The sequence below is a fragment of the Myotis myotis genome, unplaced genomic scaffold, assembly GCF_014108235.1.
Source record: "Myotis myotis isolate mMyoMyo1 unplaced genomic scaffold, mMyoMyo1.p scaffold_m19_p_2, whole genome shotgun sequence".
Classification (NCBI taxonomy): Eukaryota; Metazoa; Chordata; class Mammalia; order Chiroptera; family Vespertilionidae; genus Myotis; species Myotis myotis.
In genome coordinates this window covers 101,243,690-101,270,167 of record NW_023416324.1, presented here as the reverse complement: position 1 = coordinate 101,270,167, position 26,478 = coordinate 101,243,690, and the positions used below count along the sequence as shown (strand labels likewise).

Below are 26,478 nucleotides of genomic sequence, written 5' to 3'. Positions count from 1 at the left end.
TGTTCATCAGTTTATGTTGTTCATTATATTCCATAAATGAGTGAGATCATGGGATATTTATCTTTCTCTGACTGGCTTATTTCACTTAGCAAAATGCTCTCCAGTTCCATCCATGCTGTTGCAAACGGTCAGAACTCCTTCTTTTTCACCACAGCATAGTATTACATTGTATAGATGTACCACAGTTTTTTAATCCTCTCATCTGCTGATGGGCACTTAGGCTGTTTCCAAATCTTAGCTATGGTGAATTGTGCTGCTAAGAACATAGGGGTGCATATATCCTTTCTAACTGCTGTTTCTAGTTTCTTGGGATATATTCCTAGAAGTGGGATCACTGGGTCAAATGGGAGTTCCATTTTTAGTTTTTTGAGGAAATCCATACTGTTCTCCACAGTGGCTGCACCAGTCTGCATTCCCACCAGCAGTGCACGAAGGTTCCTTTTTCTCCACATCCTCGCCAGCACTTGTTGTTTCTTGATTTGTTGATGATAGCCATTCTGACAGGTGTGAGATGGTACCACATTATCGTTTTGATTTGCATCTTCAGATGATTAGTGATTTTGAGCATGTTTTCATATGTCTCTTGGCCTTCCTTCTGTCTTCTTTCGAAAAGTGTCTATTTAGGTCCGTTGCCCATTTTTTGATTGGGTTGTTTATCTTCCTTTTGTTAAATTGTATGAGTTCCCTGTAAATGTTGGAGATTAAACCCTTATCAGTGATAACATTGGCAAATATGTTCTCCCATGCAGTCGGTTTTCTTGTTTTTTTGTTGATGGTTTCTTTTGCTGTGAAAAAGCTTTTTATTTTGATGTAGTCCCATTTGTATATTTTCTCTTTAGTTTCCATTGCCCTAGGTGCTGTATCAGTGAAGAAACTGCTTCAGCATATGTCTGAGATTTTGCTGCCTGTGGATTCCTCTAGTATTTTTATGGTTTCCCGTCTTATGTTTAAGTCCTTTATCCATTTTGAGTTTATTTTTGTGTATGGTGTAAGTTGGTGGTCTAGTTTCATTTTTTTGCATGTATCTCCAATTTTCCCAACACCATTTATTGAAGAAACTGTCTTGACTCCATTGTATGTTCATGCCTCCTTTGTCAAATATATTAATAATGTTTACCCTTTAACAGTGTCTATATTCCAGATTGGTATTTTCGGGATGCTGACAGATGCCTGAGGCAAGGATCAGGGAAGGATGGCATTATGCTCACCCACCATGTGCCAGGCACTGTCTCTGTGTTTCTATAGTTCTCCTCATTTTATCCTAAGAGCAGTTTGGAAAGCAGAATTTGTCTCTTCATTTGCAAATGAGGAAAGTGAAGCTCAAAGAGATGAAGTGTTGCCTGGGGCTTATTAATAAGTTGGTGGCAAAATAGGATTTCTGAGTCCTGGTTCTTTCTTTTAAAAAAAATTATATTTTATTTTGTTGATTTTAGAAAGAGGAAGGAAGAGAGAAAGAAACATCAATGTGAGACAGAAACATCGATCTGCTGCCTCCCACACGAGCCCAACCGGAAATCAAACCTGCAACCTGGGTATGTGCCCTGACCGGGAATTGAACCTGCCATCTCTTGGTGTATGGGAAAACACTCCAACCAACTGAGCCACCCAACCAGGGCCTGAATACTGGATCTTTCCAATACCTTCTGTCTGTCTGTCTGTCTGTTTGTAGTGTTCATCATTTTTGTCTGTACTTCATTAATAAAGAGTCAGATAAGTTGGAGATTAAAGACAAGAAGGAATACCAGAGGGAGAGGGAGAGCTCCTTTTCCTGTCAGTGAGGGTTCAGGGTGCCCGGGAGCCTCAGGAAGCTCTGGGTCCGGTGTCTTCCTGACCTCAGGCTCTTGGGAGGCACCTGTCCTGATTCTGTCTGAACTAGAAACTCAAGGACTTCCCACTCAGTCATTCATCCCCTTCATCAGATGTTTGCTGAGTCCTCCTTGGGCGGAGGGGCATAGTACCTCCTGACCTCAGACACGACCTGGCCCTCTGAATCCAGGTTGAAGTGAGAGGAAGATGGGCATAGAGGGTATAATACCCGAGATTACTGTTTCCTCCAAGTCACTAATTATGGCTCTGTTTTGAAAAGGTCATGCATTGTGCATGGAAAACAAAATATGAACTTTACCAAAGGTTTTGAGTCGGTCTTTTTTTCCACATCAAGGTAAAATGTACATGAGGAGATATAAAAAGTTCAGAGGGACCCACTTTTAGCATTACCTGGGGTAGATCCTCTGGAAATAGTCTATACATATTCAAGCACAGGGTTCTGCACATCCCTTCATAGTTTTACACTGCTAAGCACTTCCCATGCCTACTGTTTTGTGCCCAACTTTGTTTCTTCCTTTATCCCTTGTTAGTCCATAGACTCATGCAGCAGAGGTCCCATATAACAGACTTTCCATTATTCCTTTGAGCTTGTGAGTGAGTTACTGTAGATAAATTTCTAAGATTGGAATTATTGGGTCAAATTGTGAGAATTATGAGAATCAACCTGTAATCTTTTCTGTCAAAGAAGAAAGTTCCTTAGCTTATGAGCAGCCATTTCGAGAGATAGCTGCCATTCTAAGTCACATGACTTGCAATTCCCCATGATGCCACCATTCTAAGTTTCAGTTTCCTAAATGTCAATCTCTCCCCATCCTTTGAACTAGCCAATCGTGCAAGAATGTGAACCTGAACCTTAATCAATCAGGGAGAGGCAGACTGTGTCAGGAAAAAATCCGAGCAGACTTCACACTGGGTGTGGTTGCTTACCAGATTCTTTGTCAATTGCACACCCTCCTGCAGAAATAAAGATATTGCCTTGCTGTCTGACTGCCGAGTATCCTTTGTGTTCCACTAGGACCCTTAACTCTGGGGCTCACCTTCTTTCTAACAAAAGGGTTTGTGTACTTGAAATCTGAGGGAGAGTTTGATTTGCCAGTTGGCATGTGAGGAGCTTGTGCCAGTTGTCACTCCAGCAGTGACAGAGAGTCGGTGCTTCTTTCTCCACAGCCCCCCCAAACTGGTGAAAACCATCTTTTAAAAACAGAAGTAGTAAGAGCCTGGGGACCCAAAAGAAGCCCCGGTTGGGCTGCAGGAGTCATGGATGGCTCCTGGAAAGAGGTGCCACATGGATTGGGTAGCATTGTTGGAGTTTCCAGTCTGAAGAGTGTGGGGAAGGAGTATCTGGAAGGAGGAACAGATTGTACAAAAATGCAGAGGTATGGGAGCATGTGATGTGTCCAAGACAGGAAAATGCAGAGTGATGATGTGGAGAGAAGGGAATGAGGGTGCCCAATAACAAGGGACACTGTTGGCTGTGCCTTGCACCCATTTCTCCTCTGCACCTCCGTGATAGGGTATGACAGCAGCCTTCATAATTACTAAGCCATTGGAAATGGTGCAGGGTGGGAAGAAGCAATACACACAGCCTGGAATTCAAGGTCAAGATCCTTATTGCCTTTAACTCACTAAGTGACCTTGGGCAAGTCACTCCAGGCTTTGGTCTCAACTTCCTTATTTGTAGGGTGCCACCCATCTACATCCTGGCTTGTAGGAAGGGGCCTCCACATACGGGTGAGGGAATGAGGGAAAGATGGCTGCCACAGTCCAGGCTTAGCATGCAATCATTGTCCTGGCCTGGGGGCTCTCCTCTTGTCCCCTACCTCTGGACCCTTCTACTCCCCTCTCCTCATACACCTTTGCAACATGTGGCTCTGTGTTCTAAAGCGTGTCCCAAAATTCACGCAAGAAGTAATTTTGATAGAAAACACAGGTTTATAATTAAAAATTGTAAATTTTTTATTGATTCATTAAGTATACAGTATAGGGTATATAAGGAATAGCATAATGGGTAAATGGCCTCCACGGCTTTGCTGGCACATAGCACTCTTTTGTTGAAATTTTCCATGACCGTTTTGCATACAGCACTCAATTTCCTCCCACGCACTGATGGCGCTATCCCCACTCGCACCAGCTGACAGCGCGGAGCAATTGGGGCTCGCGCCAGCAGCAGGTGCAAGCGGCAGCTGCTACCCTGATCACCCCTCAGGAGCAGGGGGAGGTGGAGAAGCCCTCAGGGTGATCTGGGAAGGCAGCCGTCATTCACACCCACTGATGGACTGGCACTGGGTGCCAGGTTCTGGCAGCAGGTGTGAGCGGTGGCTCTGGCGCCAGCTGTGGGTGCAAGCAGCAGCTCCGGCGCTGGCAGCGGTGTGAGCAGGGCTGTTGCTGGCAGAGGGTGCTAGAGGCAACTGCTGGTCCTGATTGCCCCTTAGGAGCAGGGGTAGGTAGAGAAGCCCTCAGGGGCAATCAGGGCCAGGAGCCACCACTTGCACCCGCTGACAGTGCCGAGTGATCGGGGCCAGCGCCAGGTGCCGGCAGCGGGTGCAATTGGGGCCAGTGCTGGCAGCAGGTGTGAGCGCCAGGCGAGACCGCGAGACCGTGGTGCGCTGGAGCAAAGAATTTTCAGTAACCACCAGAGGCTCATCCTGATGACAGCAACCAGCGCCCTGCCTTGGTCTGGTGTCCCGCTCACCTGCTCCACCATCCTGCCATGGCTAATGCCCGCCATGTTCTGTGCTCTGCCACCTGCTGCCGATGCCATGTTCTGCGTGCTCCCTCCTGGTGGTCAGTGCACACCATAGCAACCGGTTGTTTGGTTGTTCCACCATTTGGTTTATTTGCATATTAGCCTTTTATTATATAGGATTGATAGACACTTGAGTTGTTTCCTCTTTTTAGATATCTACACTAATAAAAGAGAAACATGCAAATTGGTGTCACTCGCTACACCCACCAGCCAATCAGAAAGACTATGCAAATTAACCCAACAAAGATGGCAGTTAATTTGCATACTCAGGTTCTTCAGCGAAGACTGAAGGCTCCGGCTGGAGTGAAGACTGAAGACTGAAGATTGAAGAGGCTTGGCTTCTCCTCTGTGGCCAGGCCAAAGGCCTGGGAAAACTAGTGCCAGCAGCCAGGGGAAGGAAGGCCTATTGCGTGAATCTTCATGCAACGCGCTTCTAGTATATATATAAAGAGGTAATATGCAAATTGTCCAGGACACCATAACCTCACAACTGCTCAGCAGGAGGCTGCATGCTCAGGTGGGTGGGAGGGGACTGCGTGCACAGTGAGGCAAGCCACGGATGGCACAGGCCCAGAGAGAAGAGGGCTTGCCAGTCGCTGTGGCTGTGAGGTGGCCGGGAGAGAAGAAGGACTCCCAGCCATAGTGCACTGGCAGTCCCACCTCTGTGCATGAGCTGCACAGGAAACATCTTTTCTGACCACTCATTGGCTAAGCTCCCGGTACACCACTCGGAGTGTTCTTGGTAACTTGGGTAATAAGAATTCAAGAAGGTGATCTAGGGTTTTTCCACCTTACTCCTGAAGGAATAAATGAAGGTCTGCAGCTAGCTGGTTTGGCTCAGTGGATAGAGCCTTGGCCTGCGGACCACAGGGTCCGGGTTCAATTTTGATCAAGGGCATATACCTAGGTTGTAGGCTCCTCCCTGGCCAGGGCCCAGGTCAGGGCTCATGCAAGAGGGAATCAATTGAAGTGTCCCTGTCACATTGATGTTTCTCTTTGTCTTTCCCTCTCTCTTCCATGCTCTCTAAAAATCCATGGAAAAATATCCTCAGGTGAGGAAAAGAAAGAAAGAGAGAAAGAAAGGAAGAAAGAGAGAAAGAAAGAAAGAGTCATATCCTATAAAAGAGACATCTTGAAAATGCCTAAAGAAAGTTGTCATTTTTTCGTGGTGAAGGGACTGGAGTCTGTGTTGATGAGAACACCTTGGCGGCTACAGCAGCTGGCAGTGGCAGCAGCAGCAGGGTGATTGGGGTGGCACCTTCCCCTGATCAGCCTGGTCACCTCCTGCTGAGGGAGGCCAGACTGTGGCTAAGCCATCAGTAGGACATCACTTGAGGGCTCCCAGACTGTGAAAGGGCGTAGGCTGGGCTGAGGGACGCCCCTCCCACCCAGTGCATGAATTTTTGTGCACCAAGCCTCCAGTTATAAATAATGCTGCTGTGAACATTTGTGCACAAGTTTTTGCATGGATTCATGGTTTTAATTATCTTAGTTATATACCTGTAAATAGACTTTCTGGGTCATATAGTTGGATGTTTAAATATTTGAGGAACTGCCAGACTATTTTCCAAAGCAGATCACCATTTTACATTTCCACCAGCAACATAAGAGGGTCCAATTTCTCTACATTCTTTTTAACTCTAATTATTTTCTGTGTTTTTAATTCTAGCCATCCTAGTGCATGTAAAGTGGTGTTTCACTGTGGGTTTGTTGTTGTTGTTGTTAGTCCTCACCTGAGGATATTTTTTTCCATTGATTTTTAGAGAGAGTGGAAGGAGGAGGGAGTGAGTGAGAGAGAAGAGAGAGAAACATTGATGTGACAGACACATTGTTTGGTTGCCTCCCACACGCACCCTGACTGGGGCCAGGGATTGAACCTGCAACCCAGATATATGCCCTTGACTAGGAATCGAACCCAAGACCCTTCAGTGCATGGACTAATGCTCTATTCACTGAACTACATTCTCCAGGGCTCACTGTGGTTTTGATTTGCATTTCTCTGATGGCTAATGATGTTGAGCATCTTATCATGTGCTTATTATATCTCCTTTGGGGAAATGTCTGTCAGGTCCTTTGTTCATTTTACATTGGGTTACATTGGGTTATTTGTGTTTTTAATAATTGAGTTATAAAAGTTTTTTTAATATTCTAGATACAAGTCTCTAATTAAATATATGGTTAGCAAAACGTTTTTTTAACCATTCTGTGGGGTGTCTTTTCAGTTTCTTAATTGGTGTTCTTTGTAGAATAAACATTTTTAATTTGATGTCCAACTGATCTTGTTTTTCTTTTGTTGTTTATGGTTTGGAGTCATTTATAAGTCATTGTGATTTTAGTTTGCATTTCCCTAATGCCTAAAGATGTTGAGCATCTTTTTATGTGCTTATTTGCTTTTGTATATCTTCTTTGGTAAAATGCATGATTGAGTCTTTTGCCTATTTTTAACTGGGTTGTCTTATTGTTAAGTTTTAAGAGTTCTTTATCTATTTTGCACACATCCTTCATTGAATATATATTTTGCAAATATTTTCTCCCATATTGTAGCTTGCCTTCTTTTTCTTAACAGTCGTTTGAAGAACAAGTTTTTATTGCCATGAAGTCCAATTTATTTCTATTTTTCTTTTAGTGTTCATGCTTTTGGTTTCATACTTAAGAAATATTTGCCAAAACTCAAGGCCATTAACATTTTCTCCTATGTTTTTCCTCTAAAAGTTTTGTTAATTAGTTCCTACATATAGGTCTACCATCTATTCCAAGTTAATTTTTGTAGATGTTGTGAGGCATGGGTCAAGATCCATTCTTTTCTATGTGGATCTCCTATTGTTCCAGCAACACTTGTTGAAAGACTATACTTTTGCTCATTAAGTTGCCCTGGAATCTTTGTTGAAAATCAATTGACCATATGCATGTGGGTCTATTTCTGGACTCTCTTCTATTCTATTGATCTTTAGGTCTATCTTTACAACAGAACCACTTGTTTTGATTACTCTTACTTTAAGTCTTCAAATCAGATAGTGTGAGTCCTCCAACTTCGTTACTCTTTCTGGCAATTTAAGTAGGGCAGTTTTGGTTAGGTGGGGCTTCCCTGCCATAGCACTCCAGGCCCCTGCCCTTTGAATACCAGAATGTATCCAGCATCAAAAATGCTCCTCACCATATTTTCAAATGTTCTGATGGAGGAAAGTACTTCCCCCATCTGCCCAAGGAGAATCTCTTCTTCAAAAGAACAAGAATCAGATTAACATCAGCAGCACTAGGTGTCAGAGGAAAATGAAGCAAACCCTTCCAGGTTCTGAGGAAATTAATTTTTAACCTAGAATTCTATGTTCAGCTAAACTGCCCATCAAGTTTGTGGAAAAAATTAATTCTTTCAGATACACAGGACTCGAAGACCTTTCCATAGGCTGTCTCTGGGAGAACTGCTGAAAGATATACATGGAAAAGTACAAAATGAGTCCAAGAAAGAGAATACAGAAGATCCAAGAAACCATGGACCCAAACCTGAATGTAATGCCAAGAAATCTCCAGTGATAGTGGTGTAGCTGGCCAAGGAAGCAGCCAGCCCAAATTACAACAGTGAGTCAAAGAGCTCTCAGAGGAATGTTTTTAAGAAGTACACTGAATATTGTACAACAAATGGTAATATTAAGAAGTAGATGATCTTATTGAGAAGCTGCATATGGATCATAATAGTAAAAATTAGTAAGTGATCATAATATGCTTGTACTTTCCCTGCCTCCTCCTCCAAAGTTTTGTCACTTTTATTTTCTTTTGAGTTCATAGTTACATATTTTTTTTCCTGCAGTTCAACTTAAACTGCTTAGCCTTATATTTATGTAATTTCTAGAGGCTCGATGCACAAATTCATGCATGGGTGGGGTCCCTCGGCCTGCCTGGCGATCAGAGCCAATCAGGGCTGGCCAGCCGCGGGGAGGGACAGCGGGAGGTTGGCTGGCCATGGGAGGTTGGCTGTGGGAGCACACTGACCACCAGGGGGCAGCTCCTGCATTGAACATCTGCCCCCTGGTGGTCAGTGTGAATCATAGTGACTGGTTATTCGGTTGACTAGTCTTAATGGTCGCTTAGGCTTTTATATATATACTAGAGGCCCGGTGCATGAAATTCGTGCACTGGGGGATGGGGTTCCCTCAGCCAAGCCTGTCCCTCAGTCCGGGAGCCCTCAGTGGATGTCCTACTGATGGCCACAATCTGGCAGCAGAGGCTCGGTGTAGGCATCGTGTGTGTGTGTGTGTGTGTGTGTGTGTGTGTCTGCTGGGGGCCTGCCCCCAGCCACACCCTGGAGGCTTGGAGCAGGCGCCCCTCTCTGTTGATCTCTCAGGCTCCTGGCCTCCACTGCATGTTGTACTCTCCCTTGAGCTGTGGCCAGGGTGGGGCGTCCTTTCCTGCTGTGGGATCGCCAGGGCGACCCAGGGACAGGTGCACAGGGGGGCTGGCTGCAGGCCACCCTATCCTGCTGTGGGATCGCCATGGCGACCCAGGGGCAGGCGCACATGGGGGCTGGCTAGAGGCCGCCCTTACCTGCTCCATGATCTCTGGAGCGATCCCACCAGCAGGCGCACACGGGGGCTGGCTGCAGGCCCCCCTTTCCTGCTCCATGATCACCGGGGCGATCCCACAGGCAGGCACACAGGGGGTTGACTAGAGGCTGCTCTTTCCTGCTCGGGGATCGCAGTGGCGACCCAGGGGCAGGCACACACAGGGGCTGGCTGCAGGCCACCCTTTCCTGCTGTGGACCCAAGGGCAGGCCCACACGGAGGCTGGCTGCAGGGCCCCCTTTCCTGCTTTGGGATCGCATCGGCGATCCCATGGGCAGGCAGGTGCACAGGGGGGCTGGCTGCAGGCCGCCCTTTCCTGCTGTGGGATCTACGGTTGCTCATCCCTGGCAGGGGCGGCCAGGCGGGCGCCCGCCTCTTCCCTGCCCCCCTCGGCTTCTCCGATCACCAGCAGGGGGGTGGGCAAAGGCAGCCGGTTCTCCAATCCAGGGCCAGGGGCAGTGCCTCCTGGTTCTTGCCTGCCACCTGTGTTTCCAATCACTGTCCTTCCCCTATGGCCTCCCATCATTGCGCCTATGTATGCAAATTAACCGTCATCTTTGTTGGCAGTTAATTTGCATATCACCCTGATTAGCCCATGGGAAGGGTAGCGAAGTTATGGTTAATTACCATGTTTGTCTATTATTAGATAGGATAATATTGGAAGAACCAATTTTTTATTTTTTTAGGGCTTAGAATTTATCTGCATATGAAGCAGGAAGACTTTAACTAGAGTTACAAAACAGCATATAAACTCATAAAACACAACAAGGTAAAAACAGTGGTGTGAAGAACAGGGTCAGGAGAAGAGGGTGTCTGGGCTGTTTCCCAGGGACACTTTCTGAGATGGAGGTTTGCATGTAGGAGCATTATTGGAGAGTCCTCTTGGGACCAGCACCAGTGAAGGAGGGAAGAAGCAGGAGTGAGCAGAGGAAGATGCTGGGCTGAGGTACAATCTCAACAGAGGCCTCTGGGCTCCTCTCAAGACCTCCAGAGCTGGGATGCTGCTGAAGAATTGTGAAAGCTCAAGAGGCGGGTCAGATCTTGTACAAGATCCTACATGGACCAGACATGGATGAGAGCTGGGATCCTACTGCAGAGCTGTCCAAGCTCAGGCAGGGGGTCAGCGCTTGTATAAGGTCCTTAGTGGACCAGTCATGAATGAGGGCTGCCCCATGAAGTGAGTGACATAACATTGGGTGAGACAGATGCCATTGGCACAGGGCAATTTCCCAAGAGAAACTCCGTTTCACCTGTGAGCCATCAGATGCCAGTGTGCCTGGCTTGTGGAAGGTAAGAGCCTCTTCATGAAGTGGGAGTTTGGTCAGCTACCACAACATTCAGTTGAGAGTTCTAATTCTTTCACTGTGCACTGGAATTTATTTTTATTTTTTAAAATATATTTTTATTAATTTCAGAGAGAAAGGAAGATGGAGGGGGGCGGGGAGAAACATCAATGATGAGAGAGAATCATTGATCAGCTGCTTCCTGCAGGCTCCCTACTGGGGATCGAGCCCACAACCTGGGCATGTGCCTTTGACTGAAATTGAACTTGGAACCCGTCAGTCCACAGGCCAACACTATCCACTAAGCCAAAGCAACTAGGGCTGGAATTTAGAGAAGAGACATTGTTTACATTGGACCCTCTAAATTTGTTTTGACTGCTTTGTTTTGTTATCCATGCTTTACCCTTACCTGTCTGCCTCTGCCACTCTGCCTACCAGTTGTTCCTATGTCACAGGCTCGTGAGGGGTAATCATAAGAGATATCTGGGTGGCTAAGAGTTCGGTTGTCCAGAAGAGAGGTCAGTTACCACATCTGGGGTCCAGAGCTGGGGACCAAAGCCAAGAAGACTTGAGCTGTGGCAATAGAGCATTGCAAAAGGCAGGCTGTGCTGGACCATCTTCCATAGCCTGGCTTATAAGGCAGAGGTATGTAGGCATTTCAGTGCCATCCTTCCCCAGCAAATGCTGGTGTGAAAGCACTCTCTAGCCTGTGGGAAGCTTTGTTCCCAGCTCTCAACTTCTTTGACCTGAAGATGAAATTCTCTGCTGATGCCATTGTTATTCCTGTTTGAGTTACATTAAATCTCAAACAAGACAAGTACCTGTTATATGCCACTGCCACACCTTGTCCTGTCAGCCATGGTGGAAGTATTTATACCTCAGACCGTGGCAAATGCTACACATGGTGTTCTTTCCAGTTGTTCAGTGTTTACCAGCACACCACTGCATGCCTTCAGGACTAGCCTCATGGTTTGGGGGGCACAGTGCAAAATGAAAATGGGGGCCCTGTGTCCAAAAATTAAGATTATCAAGATGGTGACAGCAAAGCATTAACCCAAGAGCAAGTCCTTCTGAGCAACTGTCCACCCATCATGACCCTTCAGTGTCTGTCTCCACAGAAGAACTCCAAGAGAGCAGGACCCTTTTCTGTCATGCTAGGTGTCCTCAGAGCCTGGATCCAGTTGATGCTCAGTAACATTCCCTCAGTGAGTGACTGGCTGATGCTCTTTGAGGAGGAGCAAACATCAGTTAGCATATTAATGTGAAAAGAAAACATTGGAAGGCCAATGGACTTTGATATTCAGCAGGGCTGAAAAATTGGCGTAATATTGCTCTGCTGTGGGCTCAGTGGCTCAAGGCAATTTCCTAACCTGATAATCCTTACATTGTTTACCAAACTCTACCTTTGATCTGCCTGTATGCATTGCTAAAAAGGGCAAATGTGTATTTAAGTAAATAAATAGCAGATCAGGCCAGAAGTCTGTGTGCCTCTTCAAGAAAGAGGATCCACCTCCCCCCCACCATACCTTCTAAATCATATTTCTTGTGTAGTGTTTTCATTTGTGAGTGGGCCCCTCCTTCAGATCCTGAACCCCGCTGTGAAGGTCATGGCATGGCTCAGTGTGTGAGCAGTGAAGGCTGTTGTATGTGATCTCATTGCCAGTGGTAGACTCTTTTATAACTCCCAGATCCAGGGATTTGGCTGTAACTGGAATACCTCAGAGTGCCAGGAATGGAGGTCAAGGAAAATGAGTAAGGTGGGAGGCAGTTGGAAAACCCAGTGGAGGCTCGTTCCCCTCACCTCTCCCATTGACTAAGATGATAGGAGCTGGAAGCAGCAGAGAAATGGATCAAAAACTCACCATCATTCATGCCACCTGGGAGTGTTCCCCACTTATGCTCTGTGGATATCTCAGCTTGGTTAAGGGAACTTGGGGGGCAGCAAGCCCTGAAGGATAGGGTCATCAAAGTTCTAGGGTGTACATATAGCTCCCCTGAGGCTGCCAGAGCACCTATCTGCCCATTGTCATAATCTGCCCTATGCTGGCCTGATTGCTCTTAAAAGGCAAGGGTGAAGTCTCCCACCCAAGTCTCCGGTATCCACACGGCTGAGCCCTTTGCTGCTTGGAGAAGTGGCAAATTTCCGAGAGCAAGGAGGCTGTGGGGAGATGGAAATGTGAAGTCAGCTTCAACCTGAAACTGCTGAAAGCGGGTGTCTGTGGTGGGGATAGAGATGTGGCCCAGGTTGCAGGTTTGATTTCCGGTTGGGCTCGTGTGGGAGGCAGTCCCACTCCTGCCACTGTTGCTCCCACGGGGTTATGGGGTGGGGCCACAACATTAGTAACAAAGAACAGAATTTCCAGAGGATAAGGCCCAGAAATCAGGATTATAAAAAGATTCCCAGGTGATTCTAATGTGCAGCCAAGGTTGAGAACTACTGCTCTAGGCCAGCGGTTCTCAACCTGTGGGTTGCGACCCCTTTGGCGGTTGAACGACCCTTTCACAGGGGTCGCCTAAGACCATCCTGCATATCAGATATTTACATTACGATTCATAACAGTAGCAACATTACAGTTTTGAAGTAGCAACAAAAATAATTTTATGGTTGGGTCACAACATGAGGAACTGTATTTAAAGGGTCAGAAGGTTGAGAACCACTGCTCTAGGCTGTCTCAAAGGGCAAAAGATCTTTCCTTTTTACTGCTGTATAGTGATCACGGTATAAATGTATCACAGCTTTTTTTATCTACCCATCCACTGATGGGCACTTGGGCTGTATCCAGATATTAGCTATTATAAATTGTGCTGCTATGAACATAGGGGTGCATACATTCTTTCTGATTGGTGTTTCTGGTTTCTTAGGCTATATTCTAGAAGTGGAATCACTGGTCAAATGGCAGTTCCATATTTAATTTTTTGACAAAACTTCATAGTGTTTTCCATAGTGGCTGCACTAGTCTGCATTCCCACCAGCAGTGTCCTAGGGTTCCCTTTTCTCCACATTCTCGCCAGCACTTGTTATTTGTTGATTTGTTGATGGTAGCTATTCTGACAAGTGTGAAGCGATACCTCATTGTCATTTTAATTTGCATCTCTCTGATGATCAGCATTTTTTCATATGTCTCTTGACCATCTGTATGTCCTCTTTGGAGAAGTGTCTACAGTGGGGCCTTGACTGACGAGTTTAATTCGTTCTGAGACAGAGCTTGTTAAGGAGCTCGTTATGGAGCTCGTTAACTCAAATTACTCTGTCAACTCAATGCAAAAATTCGGCAAGAGACAGCTGGTATCTCAAAAAACTCGTTAGTCGGGACATTCGTAAGGTAAGGCCCCACTGTATTTATGTTCTTTGCCCATTTTTTAATTGGATTGTTTGTCTTCCTTTTGCTAAGTTGTATGAGTTCTTGTTGTATGAACTGAGTGGCTGGATTATTATGACCACCTGACGTTTGTAGGCAAATTAGCTATAATTTAGCACTGAAGTTGCTAGAGGGCCAGACCATTATAAGTAGGGAAGCAGGTTGTTTACCACAGTACAAGTGATTTTTTTCTGAAGATATAGGTAAACAACGCGATTTAACAGCCTTTGAACGTGGGATATATTTGAACGTGAGTGGCCAGATTATTATGACCATCTGATGTCTGTAGGCAAATTAGCTGTACACTGCATTGTATGGGATATGGAAGCCAAAGGCCTGTTCGAACACCTTTGCTGTCTGCAGTTACCAAGATAAAACGTCTCCAATTCGCACAGGAACACAGGATTGGACAGTTGAGCATTGGAAAAAAATCATGTGGTCCAATGAATCATGTTTCCAGTTGCATCATGCAGATGGCAGAGTGAGAATTTGGTGGAAACAGCATGAAAGCATGCACCCCACATGCATGAGTACAATCCTTCAAGCTGGTGGGGACAGTGTTATGGTTTGGAGCATGTTTTCCTGGCATGATTTGGGCCCTTTAATTCGTGTGGAACAATGTCTGAATAGCACAACATACCTAAGTATCATTGCTGATCAAGTTCATCCTATCATGTTGATGGCGTATCCCAATGGAGATGGCTTCTTCCAACAAGACAATGCGCCATGCCACGTTGCTCCTATTGTGCAGGAGTGGTTTCAAGAACATGAGGGAGACTTTACCTTGCTTAGGTGGCCCCCACAATCACCGGATCTCAATCCAATTGAGCATTTGTGGGACGAAGTTAAAAGAGCCATCATGCAGCTGGTTCCACAACCATCCTATCTCACAGAACTGGACAGTGCTATTCATCAGGCATGGTGTCAGATTCCTCGCATCACCTTTCAATATCTCATGGAGTCAATGCCAAGAAGAATCGCCGCAGTATTGAAGGCAAAAGGTGGCCCAACGAAGTACTAATTGGGTGGTCATAATAATCTGGCCACTCAGTATATCTCTATCTCTATCTCTATCTATCTATCTATCTATCTATCTATCTATCTATCTATCTATCTATCTATCTATCTATCTATCTCCTACGTTCAAAGCTGTTAAATCATGTTGTTTACCCATATCTTCAGAAAAAAATCACTTGTACTGTCGTGGTAAACAACCTGCTTCCCTACTTATAATGGTCTGGCCCACTTCAGCGCTAAATTATAGCTAATTTGCCTACAAACGTCAGGTGGTCATAATAATCTGGCCACTTAATGTATAGTTTGGATATTAACCCTTTATCAGATGTATCGTTGCCAAATATGTTCTCTGATGCAGTGGACTCCCTTTTCATTTTGTCCATGGTTTCTTTTGCTGTGCAGAAGATTTTTATTTTTATGTGGTCCCATTTGTTTATTTTCTCCTTAGTTTCTTTTGTCCTAGGGAATGTTTCTGAAAACATTGCTACCACAGATGTCTGAGATTTTGCTGCCTATAGTTTCTTCTAGGATTTCTATGGTTTCATGTCTTAAATTTAAGTCTTTTATCCATTTTGAGTTTATTCTTGTGTGTGGTGTAAGTTGGTGGTCTAATTTCATGTTTTTGCATGTATGTGTCCAATTTTCCAAAACCCATTTATTGAAGAGATTTCTTGACTCCATTATATGCTCTTGCCTCCTTTTTTAATATTAATTGAACGTAATGGCATAGGTCTATTTCTGGGTTCTCTGTTCTGTTCCATTGATCTATATGCCTGTTCTTATGCCAGTACCAGGCTGTTTTGATTACAGTAACTTTGTAATATAACTCGATATCTGGTATTGTGATTCCTCCAACTCTGTTCTTCTTTCTCAAGATTGCTACAGCTAGTCAGGGTCTTTTTGGTTCCTTATAAATTTTTGGAGTATTTGTTCTAGATCTGTGAAATATGTTGTTGGTATTTTAATGAGGATTGCATTGAGTCTGTAGATAGCTTTAGGTAATATGGATATTTTAATGATGTTAATTCTACCAATTCATGAACACGGTATATTCTTCCACTTGTTTATATCTTCCTCTGTCTCTTTTTTCAATGTCCTGTAGTTTTCTGTACAAATCTTTTACTGGCTAGCACTTCCAGTCTGTGTTGAATAAGAGTAGGGAAAGCGGACATCCCTGTCTTCTTCCTGTTCTTAGGGGAAATGGTTTTAGTTTTTGCTCATTGAGTATGATGTTTGCTGTAGGTTTGTCATAGATGGCCTTTATTATGTTGATATATGCTCCCCCTAAACCCATTTTACTGAGAGTTGTTTTGTTGTTTTTAAATCAAAAATGGGTGTTGCATTTTGTTGAATACTTTTTCTCTGCCTATTGATATGATCATGTGATTTTTGTGAGGTATCATGTTTATTGGTTTGCAAATATTGTACGCACCTTGCATCCCTGGAATAAATCCCACTTGGTTATGGTGTATGATCCTTTTAATATATTGCTGGATCCAATTTGCTAATATTTTGTTGGTGATTTTAGCATCTATGTTCATCAATGATATTGGCCTGTAATTTTTTTCTTTGTAATGTCTTTACCTGGTTTTGGAATTAGGGTAATGCTGGCCTCATAAAAAGGGTTTGGAAGTGTTTCTTCCCCTTGGATTTTTTAGAATAGTTTGAAGAGGATAGATGTTAGTTCTTCTTTGAATGTCTGGTAAAACTCCCCTGTGAAACCATCTAGACAAGGCTTTTATTTGCTGGGAGTGTTTTGATTTACTGCTTTTATTTCATCAGCTGTTATTGGCCTACTCAGGTTTTCTGATCCAGTTTTAGGAGATTGTATTTTTCTAGGAGTTTGTTCATTTCATCCACATTGTCCAGCTTGTTGGCATATAGTTGTTCATTGTATTTGCTTAGAATCCTTTGTATTTCTGTGGTGTCAATTGTTACTTCACCTCTTTTGTTTCTGATTTTGTTTATTTGGGTCCTCTCTCTTTGTTTCTGGATGAGTCTGGCTAGAAGTTCATCAATCTTGTTTATCTTTTCAAATAACCAGCTCTTGGTTTCATTGATCTTTTGTATTGTTTTTTTTAGCCTCTGTGTCATTTTATTTCTGCTCTCATCTTTATTATTTCATTCCTTCTATTTACACTGGACTTTTCTTGTTATTCTTTAATTCTTTAAGTTTTAGGGTTGAATACTTTATTATTATTTTTTCTTGCTCTTTGAGGTAGGCCTGTAGTGCTATGAACATCCCTCTCAGGACTGCTTTTGCTGTGTGCCATAGATTTTTGATAATTGTGTGTTCATTATCACTTGTTTTCAGGAAGTTTTTTACTTTTTTCTTGATCTCATTGGTAACCCATTCATTGTTTAATAACATGCTATTTAGCCTCCATGTGTTCGGATGTTTTTGAGTATTTTTACTGTCATTGATTTCTAATTTCATTCCATTGTGGTCTGAGAAGATGATTGATATGATTTCAATCTTCTTTAAATTGTAGATACTTGTTTTGTGTCCTAACAGGTGGTCTATTTTTGAGAATGACTTATGTGCACTTGAGAAGAATATATATTTTGCAGCTTTGGGATGAATGTTCTATAAATGTCAATTAAATCCATCTGATCCAGTTTGTCATTTGGAGTCACTGTTTCCTTGCTAATTTTTTGTCTGGATGATTTATCCAGTGAATTCATGGGGTGTTAAACTCCCCTACTATGACTGTATTGTTGTTGATCTCTCCTTTAAAGTCCTCTAGCAGTTTTTAAAATATATTTAGATGCTCCTATATTGGGGGCATATACTCGTATATTTACTAAGGTTATATCCTCTCATGGGTCAGGATTTAGAATTGAATTTCCTTCACTCCCAACATTGGCAGAGGCCCCATGTGTGATTCCAGGCTCAGGTCTCCCCAAAAAGTTGAGAGAAGCCTGTGCCACATCCCTTTTGGGGAGGTTCCTGGTATATTTATAAAATGAGGAAGTATTAGAATTGGTTTTCAAAGACTTTGGTATATTTTAAATGTAAAAACTGTAGTGATGAACACTTTTACATACATACACACAAATAGGATGTAATATAATTGTGCTTTCACAAGATAATTACAGGATTTATAAATATATTAATTTTTAGACCACTATTACTGGCCTCTTAATGAGGGACAAGTTTAAAGCCAAGTCTTAAGAGTTTTCCTTTAGCATGGTGTTTGTTTAATTTCATTCTGATGAAAGAGTCCTTGGTGAATTTGAGGATCCTACTAAACGGTCCCACTGCCATTCTTTCCCTCCCCATAGATCCTGCCCAGAACATATCATTAAGGATATAGGGCCCCTGGAGGGTCTGAGATCTCAGCATATAGGGCTCATCCTTTCCTGCTGTTGGAGGGAATATCAACAAACATGTGTGTGGGATACCAGGTGTCATGCCAGCCTTAATAAAGAAAAGCTATACCATCAAAACATACATTATTACAAAGCTTTAGAAACTTATGAGATGTAGCTAAAGCTTCACCCACAGTTAAGTTTATATTCTTAAAAATGCATTTGCTATAAAATAAGAAACAATGGAAATATTTAGTTCTGCAAGTCAAGTAGAAAAATAAGTTTAGTACCAAAGAAATTTGGAGTATGAAAATTATAAAGATGTTTTAAAAGTTAAGAAATATAAAACATTATTGCTGTGGAAACTGAAGCTCAGAGGCAAATGAACTGCTGAAGACCTCCATGCCAGTGTGGAGATGGGTCCTTGTCCTACAAGCTGATCAGTTCCCAGAACCCAGGGTGTGAGTTTTGGAAGGTCATGCCTAGGCCTTAGCAGCTGGTCCACCTGGACATTTTGGAGGCTGTAGAGCCACCATCTGAGTAGAATGTGGAAGAGCTAGTCTAGAAAACTTGTTTAGGTGTGCATCTACAAAACAAACCCTCGTTTTAGTAGACTTAGATCAGTTAAACATTCCCAAGTCTGCACAATTCATTATTTTTCTATTCAAACCCAAATCGTAGGCTGAAGATTATATATATTTTTATTTATATAATTTATATATATATATTCCCCGCCCCCCCCCCCTAATTTCTTGTTTATTAAATTTATATATCCCAGCGGCTAGGAATGGTGGTGTTGAGAATGGCACCCTGGGGCACAGGGCGCGGGGCACAAGGCCGGCAGGAGGCGCCCTCCCTCCTTCCTCCTCCCGCGCTGGCCGCTCAGATTCCCGTTTGGCCTCGTAGCCGGCACTTTGCAAACTCCTCGCCCGCCGGGGGCGGCCGCAGCTCCGCGCTCGCTCGGCCTCTGCGCGCCCGTGGGACAGCGGGTGACAGAGCGCCGCAACGCACGGAGCAGAAGGCGCGGAGACACCCGGGGCGGGCACCGGCGGAGGTGAGAGTCCCGGCGGGGCCGCGCCAGCCCGTGTCGCCGCGCTCCCCGGGCCGATCCCGGTGCCGCGCGGAGGCGCCATCCCCGCTGCGCAGCCATGGCCGCCCCGCCGCCGCCCCGCCTTCCTCTTGCCTGAGGCGCGGCTGGCGCCGGGCAGGGACCATGGCCAGCGCCGCGGAGCCCCCGGGCGAGGCGGCCGAGTACCTGCAGGAATTGGCCCGGATCGTCGCGGCTCAGCAGGAGCTGCTGGCGCGCCGGGGGCGGCGCATCGAGGAGCTGGAGCTCCAAGTGGCGCGGCTGAGCCGGGAGAAGGCCGGCCTGCTGGAGCGGCACCGGCAACACCTGGCCGCGCGCGCCCGCCCGGACCCCGGCCCCGGCCCGCAGCCTCTCGGCGCCATCCCGCAGCTCCGCGGCCGCCGCGACAAGTAAGCGGGGACGGGGAAGAGGGCGGCGGGCGCGTCGGTGTCGCGCGAACTTCTTCGGGGGGCCCCTTCCTCTGCGAGGCAGGTGGGGAGGGTGCCCGTCTAGGGAGCGCCCCGCCCGTCAAGAGACCCCGGGGCGCAACGGGGACCCCCGGCGCGGTCGCGGCCCGGCCTGGGGCGGGTTCTCGAGCAGGGATTGGACTCCCTCAGAAGGAACTCGGAGGCGCTGTCGGGAGCGCCCACCGTCCCGCTCTCCGTGATCGACGGCTGGGGCTCGGCTCCCGCCCTCCCGGTCTGCTGCGGGCGCGGGCTCAGGCTCACTCCGGGGGACTGCCTGGGGCGCAGAGCTGGAGCTCTGGGTGTCGCAGCTTGAACTCCTGCCCCGGAGACCCCGGGACCCGGTGGGGAGGGACACGCTGGGCGCAGACCCCACCCTCGACTGGGCGGGTCACTTTCGGACTCAGCCCCTCCAGAAGGGACTCGGAGCTGCCTCCGGCCCGGGATGCTGCCTCCTCCCTCAGGATGCCTCCAAGCCTTCCTTGGCGGCCCTGGGTTAATACCCCGCTCGCTTCATCCCGGCATTACTCGGACTATTTCGGACCGAGGATTATGCCCGGACGTGAAGGGGCGAGACTGCCCAGTCACGCGGGCCTCTGGCGTCCCCACAAGTTCGCAGCCCGCAGGCCGGCTGCTGGCTCACCTCCGGTGGGTGTTGAAAACTGGAGCGCAGAAGTCCGGGCACCAATCCGGAACATGGGACGGGCTTGGGGTGGGCGGGCTTCGGGTGATGCTGGGTTGGGGTTCCTGCGTCCACGCCCTGTATACCCATTCCGTCCCTATGTCTTTGGGAGCCTAGCCCACACTCCATGGTGTGGACTGGGGGGAGGAGAAAAACGGTTGGGGGTGGTTGGGAAGAGGAGAGGTGGTGGTCCGCAGTTAACCCTGATCCCCAAATCCTGTGTGGGTGAAGGGGAGGGGAGGGCCTCCTGATTCCCAGGAGTCCAGGTAAGTTCATCTGAGATCCCATGTCTCCCCCACCGCAGGTGAGTCTGTGCCAGGCTGTATTCATGGGACAGAGGGTCCCTGCCTGCCACCCTGCTTCCTGCTTGGGCTCTGGGCAGTGTTCCTGGGCTCTGGGTTAGCTCTGGAGGAGGCGAGTGTGAGGATGGGAAGATTCTAAGAGGCAGTAAATCCTGCCTGCTATGGAGATCCTCACAGTATGGCATCCTGGCGGTGGCCTTAGATGCAGGATTTCACAAGTCCCCAGCCCTGTGTCAGCCTGGCTTCCCTTAGTTGAGACACAGCCAGAACCTATGATAGCATCCCCTTGGAGAGAAATGGTGGCAACACAGTCCCTGACCCAAGTTGTAGGTCAGGAGAGCTTATTCAACTTGAACGTGCACACAAAGTGCCTAGGCCCTAGGGATTGTACTATAATGCAGATTCTGGCTGTAGGTCTGGGGCAGGCTGGAGAGCCTGCATTTCTAACAAGCTCCAGAGAGGCAGCTTGTACCACCAGCATATTGACAGGTCATCATCTGAGATCTCATCTTCCTGCATCTGCTTCATTTCCTTTCATGGGAGACTTGTGGGGGCTGGTGGGGTTTGGGTCAGCCTGGGGGGGGGGGGGGGAATGGACTGAAAGCTACTTTTCCACACCTGTATTTGAGGTGCCCACGGGTCATCCATGGAGCAAGGTGATTTATGCCTAGGGAGCATGGGATAACCCATCCCCTGAGAGGAGCCAGCTTTTAGTAAGAGCCTTCTTTATGCAAAGCCATTAGTGATGTGCATGTAAACATGAAAGGAAAAAAAAAAAGATCAGGGCAGCAAGGAAAAGAATAAACAGCTCTGATGGAGAAACGGACATGGCAGACAAATTTGGGTCTGATGGCCAGCTTGGCACTTGCCAGCAGGTGGTCATCATGCCCCTTCTCTTAGCCTTGGGATTTTTAAAATGCCCTCAAAACAGAGATGATCATAGCTGTCTCCCACACTGTTTCTGAGTATGAGTGAAAGTGATGGGTGTTGAGGAAACTGGCCCACAGGTGCTTAATGCAGTTCAGGTTCTTCGCTCTTCAGCCAGGTTCTCACTTCTTTTGGGCCAACTGAGCACAGGCAGGAGGTGACCTTCCTGACAACATGGCGAGACCTCCAGGGGCCTGGTGCAGAGACTTGGAGTGGGGAACATGGCACCGTGAAGAACCGCTGTCCAGAAGTTGGGGTGGGGGTGGGGTTGGAGTTTACCAAAACAGGAACATCTGTGCATGAGGTCACCAAGGTGACAGGCAGGGCAAGGCCACAGCCTCAGAACTGCTTCCTGCTGGGGGACTCTGCTCCACTTTCCCTTGGCGCCAGAGTGCCCACCATCGGGCACTGCCAGTGGCCTCTCCCAGGCCCTGCTGTCTACAGACAGGGGCCCTTGTAGGTCAGGGTCCAGGGAGCATGTCAGGCTAAGCTAGGCCTGGCTTTCCTTTTTCTAAGCAGTCTTGCTGCTCCAGCTTGAAACAGGAGTCCTGCTCCTCCTGCCTCTGGACAGGACCGCCCTGACATCTGAAAAGTAGAGTGTCCCTCTGGGGGACAGATAGGTGCAATTGAACGGGTTCACACAGGCCAGCAGTCATCTTAGTACCACTTCACCCAAGCAGTCCTTGGGTAGGATTACTGGGCATGGTGGGAATTTTTAAGCCCAGAAACATTTAAGCGCTTTCTCAGAAAGTCATTTTTCAACCACCACTGAAAGATATGATCATGAGTGCCTGAGCTTTGAGGAAAACAGGCTGATAACAGGAAAGAAATAGGATGCCTTTGATTACATCGGGCTATATAAGTTGTTTTTTTGTGACATTAGAATTCATTTCCAGTGCTTCATGGACTACATTCTAATGATGGTTCTAGAACTGCCCCCCGCCCACTAGGGGCTTAGACACATGGTCGCTGCTCAGTAGATATTTGTTAAGTGGATGACGGCAGGGGGTCGATTGATGAGGACCACTGTGTTTCCTCTAGAAAGCTTGAATTCTAGGAGGCATTGCTGGTTGAGGAACATAGAAAACCAAGTCTCTGGGAGTGACAGCCACATCTGCTGAGGGCATCCTTTATGCGGGTCCTGCTCCAGGTCTTTGCACGGATCACTCGTATGGTGCAGGAGCACTGATTTTACAGATGTTGAAACTGAAGCTCAGAGAGGTTATGTGACTTGTTTAAGTTCTCCGCCTGGCTAGTGGTGGAGCCAGAGGTGGGGCTCAGGTGTAGGCCCTCTGCTCTCATCCACCTACCATGCTGAGGAGTGATCACATGACCTCCTGGGGCCCTGCCAGTCCCAATCTCTAGTGCTGGAAAGAAGCCCCCCACGCAGGGCTTTTGTCCAGCCACGCAGGATCTTGTCACCAAGGCCAGGCCCTGCCTTCACCTGAGGTGGCAGTGTGCTGGGGAAGGACTGCACCAGATGGTCCCGTCTAGACTTTATATTCCGGAATTTCTGACAGAAGTAAATGGTGTCCTAAAAAGGTCATAGAGGAGACCTCTGTGGAGCAACCTTTTCACTTTCTCATCCCCTCCAGCCCTCAAGTGCCATCACATCACCCAGAGAGAACACTTTCCTAAAGTTCTGAGCTGGTGACTCACTCTGGGGGAGGTTTCCAGTGGGATTCAGTCTCTGTTACCTTAACAAATAAGCCCTCTTCCTGGGTCTGTGGTGACATTAACCATGAGGACTGTGCACCAGTTTGGAGGGAAGCTTGAGGGAGGCCAGTGAAGAGGGATGACTGGAAGCAATGGCGGGAGGAGCTGTACTTGGAAGGTCCTGGCCCGTGAAAGAGTGTTATCCTTTGAAGTAGTTGGGAAGTACTGGTTCTGAAGATCTGAGGGATCTTACCATCTTTCTCCCTGTCCCTCTTAGCAAAGAGTGGGGACTGTGCAGGCCAGAGAGGCTGACCTGAGGGTGGCAGAGGGCGATGCTGTGCTCATATTTTCATGAAATCATATTCCTGTTCCCCCAGCCAAGATAAAGCCAAGTATCCAATGCCGGGAGGATGGCCTTCAGCCAGGAATGAGCTGCACCATGCTCTTGGAGGCTTGTCCTGCTCAGACAAAATGTATTCAATTCCAAGGGAGCAGGGTGAGCAGTTGTTACTTTTCCAGCAGATGGTAGAATCTACAGGATGAGAGTATTTCTCTGAAGCTTTCTCCCAGCCATCTGACAAGCTAAGCAAATTATTACCTTACAACCTGGAAAACACATCATGAAATGCTTCTTATCTAGCTCTTATTGAGAAACACAAGGAGCAGCACTGTGTGTGAAATGAAGTTGAGACCTGCTCGTTTCTAGTGTATGTTTCCACCTCCCCCTCTGGGTTCAGGTCCAGCCTGTGGTGCCGGAGGAGGTGGGGCTGTGCCTGGTGGAAGGCAGTGTAAGGTGTGAATTTGTGGCATCAGCACTTTTTGTCTGTTGGATGGCTATATATCAGCTGTTTTGTCTATGAAATTGTTTTGACAACTGATTGTGTTTTTTGTTCTTTGCTTTCTGTCCGTTTAAGAAAAAGCGGTGCTTTGTCTGACTTGGGAAGGGCACCATTCTGAGCTTGTTTGGGTAGGTGTCATCCTTGTAGTTGCCACAGAGCAGCTGAAAAATTGCACAGAGACCATCCAGGAGTTTGGGAATAACTGGAGTAGGAGAAGGTGAACTGACCTAATTGAAACTAGCTGAAACTACAGATGAGGCTAGGAGGAGGCTAGGAAATTCTGTGGGCCTTGAATTTCCCACTTCTACCCAGTGCAGATGCAGGCCAGGCTGCAGCTGAAATGGCTTCAACTGTGAACCAGGCTTGGCCCAGTGACAACATTGAAGGAATTTTTAGCCTTTAGAGTTTGAGTCCTGTGCCCTCTGCAGGGCTGGCATTTCTGCAGGGTGTGCCAGACCAGGTACTACAAATGCTCTGTGCTTTTGTTTTGATTGGTAAGGAGCTACAGCCTTGAATTTTTCAATGTCTCCCCTATCCCAACTGGCCTGACCTTGCTCTGGGGACCTTCCAGGCCACCCAGTGACTGACACTGGAGCCATTAAGCCCTGCCGCAGCAGTGTGTTTGCAGGGTCCCGTTCTTCCTCAGCCACCTCCCAGCAGTTTGGACTTCACAAATAAGGCCAGGTGTCATGCTTCGCTCCGAGGTGTTTCCCATGCAAGATGGAGAAGGCTCCTGCTCTGGAAGCGACATGGAGGGATCGGGGAGGTGCCTGGCATCGTAGGACACAGTGGATGGAAGCTCCAGGGCCAGAAATAGCTAAGATAGAGAGAATGCTTTTGAAGATTGTTTTCCCCCAATGTTTTTTTTTTTTTTTAACAAATGTTTTCAAACATATGGAAAAGTTGAAAGAATTGTACAAGGCAGAACACCCCCAGGTTCTACAATGAAGGTTTTGCAATATTTGCTTTATTACATGTCTGTCTATCCTGGAGGGTGTTTGGGACCACGTTGGGGGGGGGGGGCGTTGGGGGCGGGGAACTAATATTTATGTAGTGCCTGAGTGGCCCGGGAGCCAGGCTGAGCACTGCACACACACTGTCTCCACATCCTTGTGTTCACTGTTTCTGGGTGACTCACGTAGGATTATTGTTCTTGATCGAGGCAGCTCCCCCACTGCCTCTACTATGTGACAGGGACATAGACCCGTACAGGGATGGTTGCAGAGATAATCGGGCCTGGATAGGAAATGGGGCTAAGTGTTGTGCAACCCAGAGCAGGAAGAAGATGGCCACTCAGGTGTCAACAGAGGCTTCCTGGAGAAGGTGACATTAGAGCCAGCGCTAGAAGAACAAGAGGATGAGGATGATACCAAGGCAAGGGAAAACACCACATGTGAAACGCTAGGTGAGAAGGTAGGTGGCATATTTGAGGTGACTGGTGAGGTCATGGTCATCCAGGCCTGTGAGTAGGGATGATGGGCCAGGTAAGGTCCAAACAGGCATGGACTAACCTGCGTGGGTGCTTGCCTAGAGCCCATATCCAGCCTGGGTGGTGCCTGCCTAGCACCTGTATTCAGCCTGGGGACAAGCCTCATCCTCTGAAGCTGTTGCTTTGTCTGATCCCTTATTGGGAAATGTTCAGTTTTCCTTCTTGTTGGGCAAGATTCACAAAGGAACAACATAGAAATCCTAATCTTTGTACCTACACTTAGAACAATTCGATTATAATCAAACCACAGTAATGACTGAACCCACTCCAGGTGCTGTGTGCTGAGCACATTCTCCTTTGTGTCCCCCCTGACTCTGTCTTATCATCCCATTTTTCAGATATGAAAACTGAGGCTCAGAGAAGTAAGCAGTTTGCCCACAGTGACCTAGTGGTGAGGCATGTCTGTCTCCAGAGTCCATGCAGTTTGCCGCCACACTGTGATGCTTCAGAGCTATTTATTGATGTGTAAATGTTTTGCACAATATTTGGAGCCCTTTCCAGATGTGGTATGATCAACTCACCCAGACTTTTGGCTTCAGAAGCAGAATTAAGTTTAGTATCATGACCCATGCAAGCACAGCTATGGTTTTTCATTTTGAAATTTGACCTGTCACCTGCTGGGGTCACCTTGGAGAAGTTTTTTTACTGACAGGAGCCTGAGTTCCTTTTCAGAAATGGTGGGGTCACAGGCAGTGGGTGCACCTGTGCAGGAGAAGGAACTCTCTGAGGCATCAAGCACCCAGCCAGTGCTGGGCATTCCACTTTGAGTTGGCCCCAATTTCCTACTCCAAACATGTGAACCACCTAGAAAGCTGTTGGTGAAGCAACTCAGGGCCTTTCTACATGAGTTCATTTACCAGGACACATTGGGACTGACCCATGGTTGTTTGGGAGGATTGGCATTTATGCCCCCTCAGGCTCTGCCTTCCCCCTTGTTGGTTGAATGGCCTGTT

The 26,478-nt window shown here is 46.9% G+C and overlaps 1 protein-coding gene across 3 annotated transcripts in view; it reads left to right on the top strand.

The window, feature by feature from the left end:
* The first annotated feature begins 19,359 nt into the window (after positions 1–19,359).
* IQSEC1 (IQ motif and Sec7 domain ArfGEF 1) overlaps positions 19,360–26,478 on the top strand; it is a 400,627-nt gene continuing 393,508 nt past the window's right edge. Inside the window, exon 1 of one of the 3 annotated variants that reach the window (XM_036352245.1) lies at positions 19,360–19,576. The gene's annotated coding sequence lies outside the window, so the exon portion shown is untranslated. The remainder of the gene's footprint in view (positions 19,577–26,478) is intronic. The other 2 variants (XM_036352244.1, XM_036352252.1) reach the window with 2 other exon arrangements.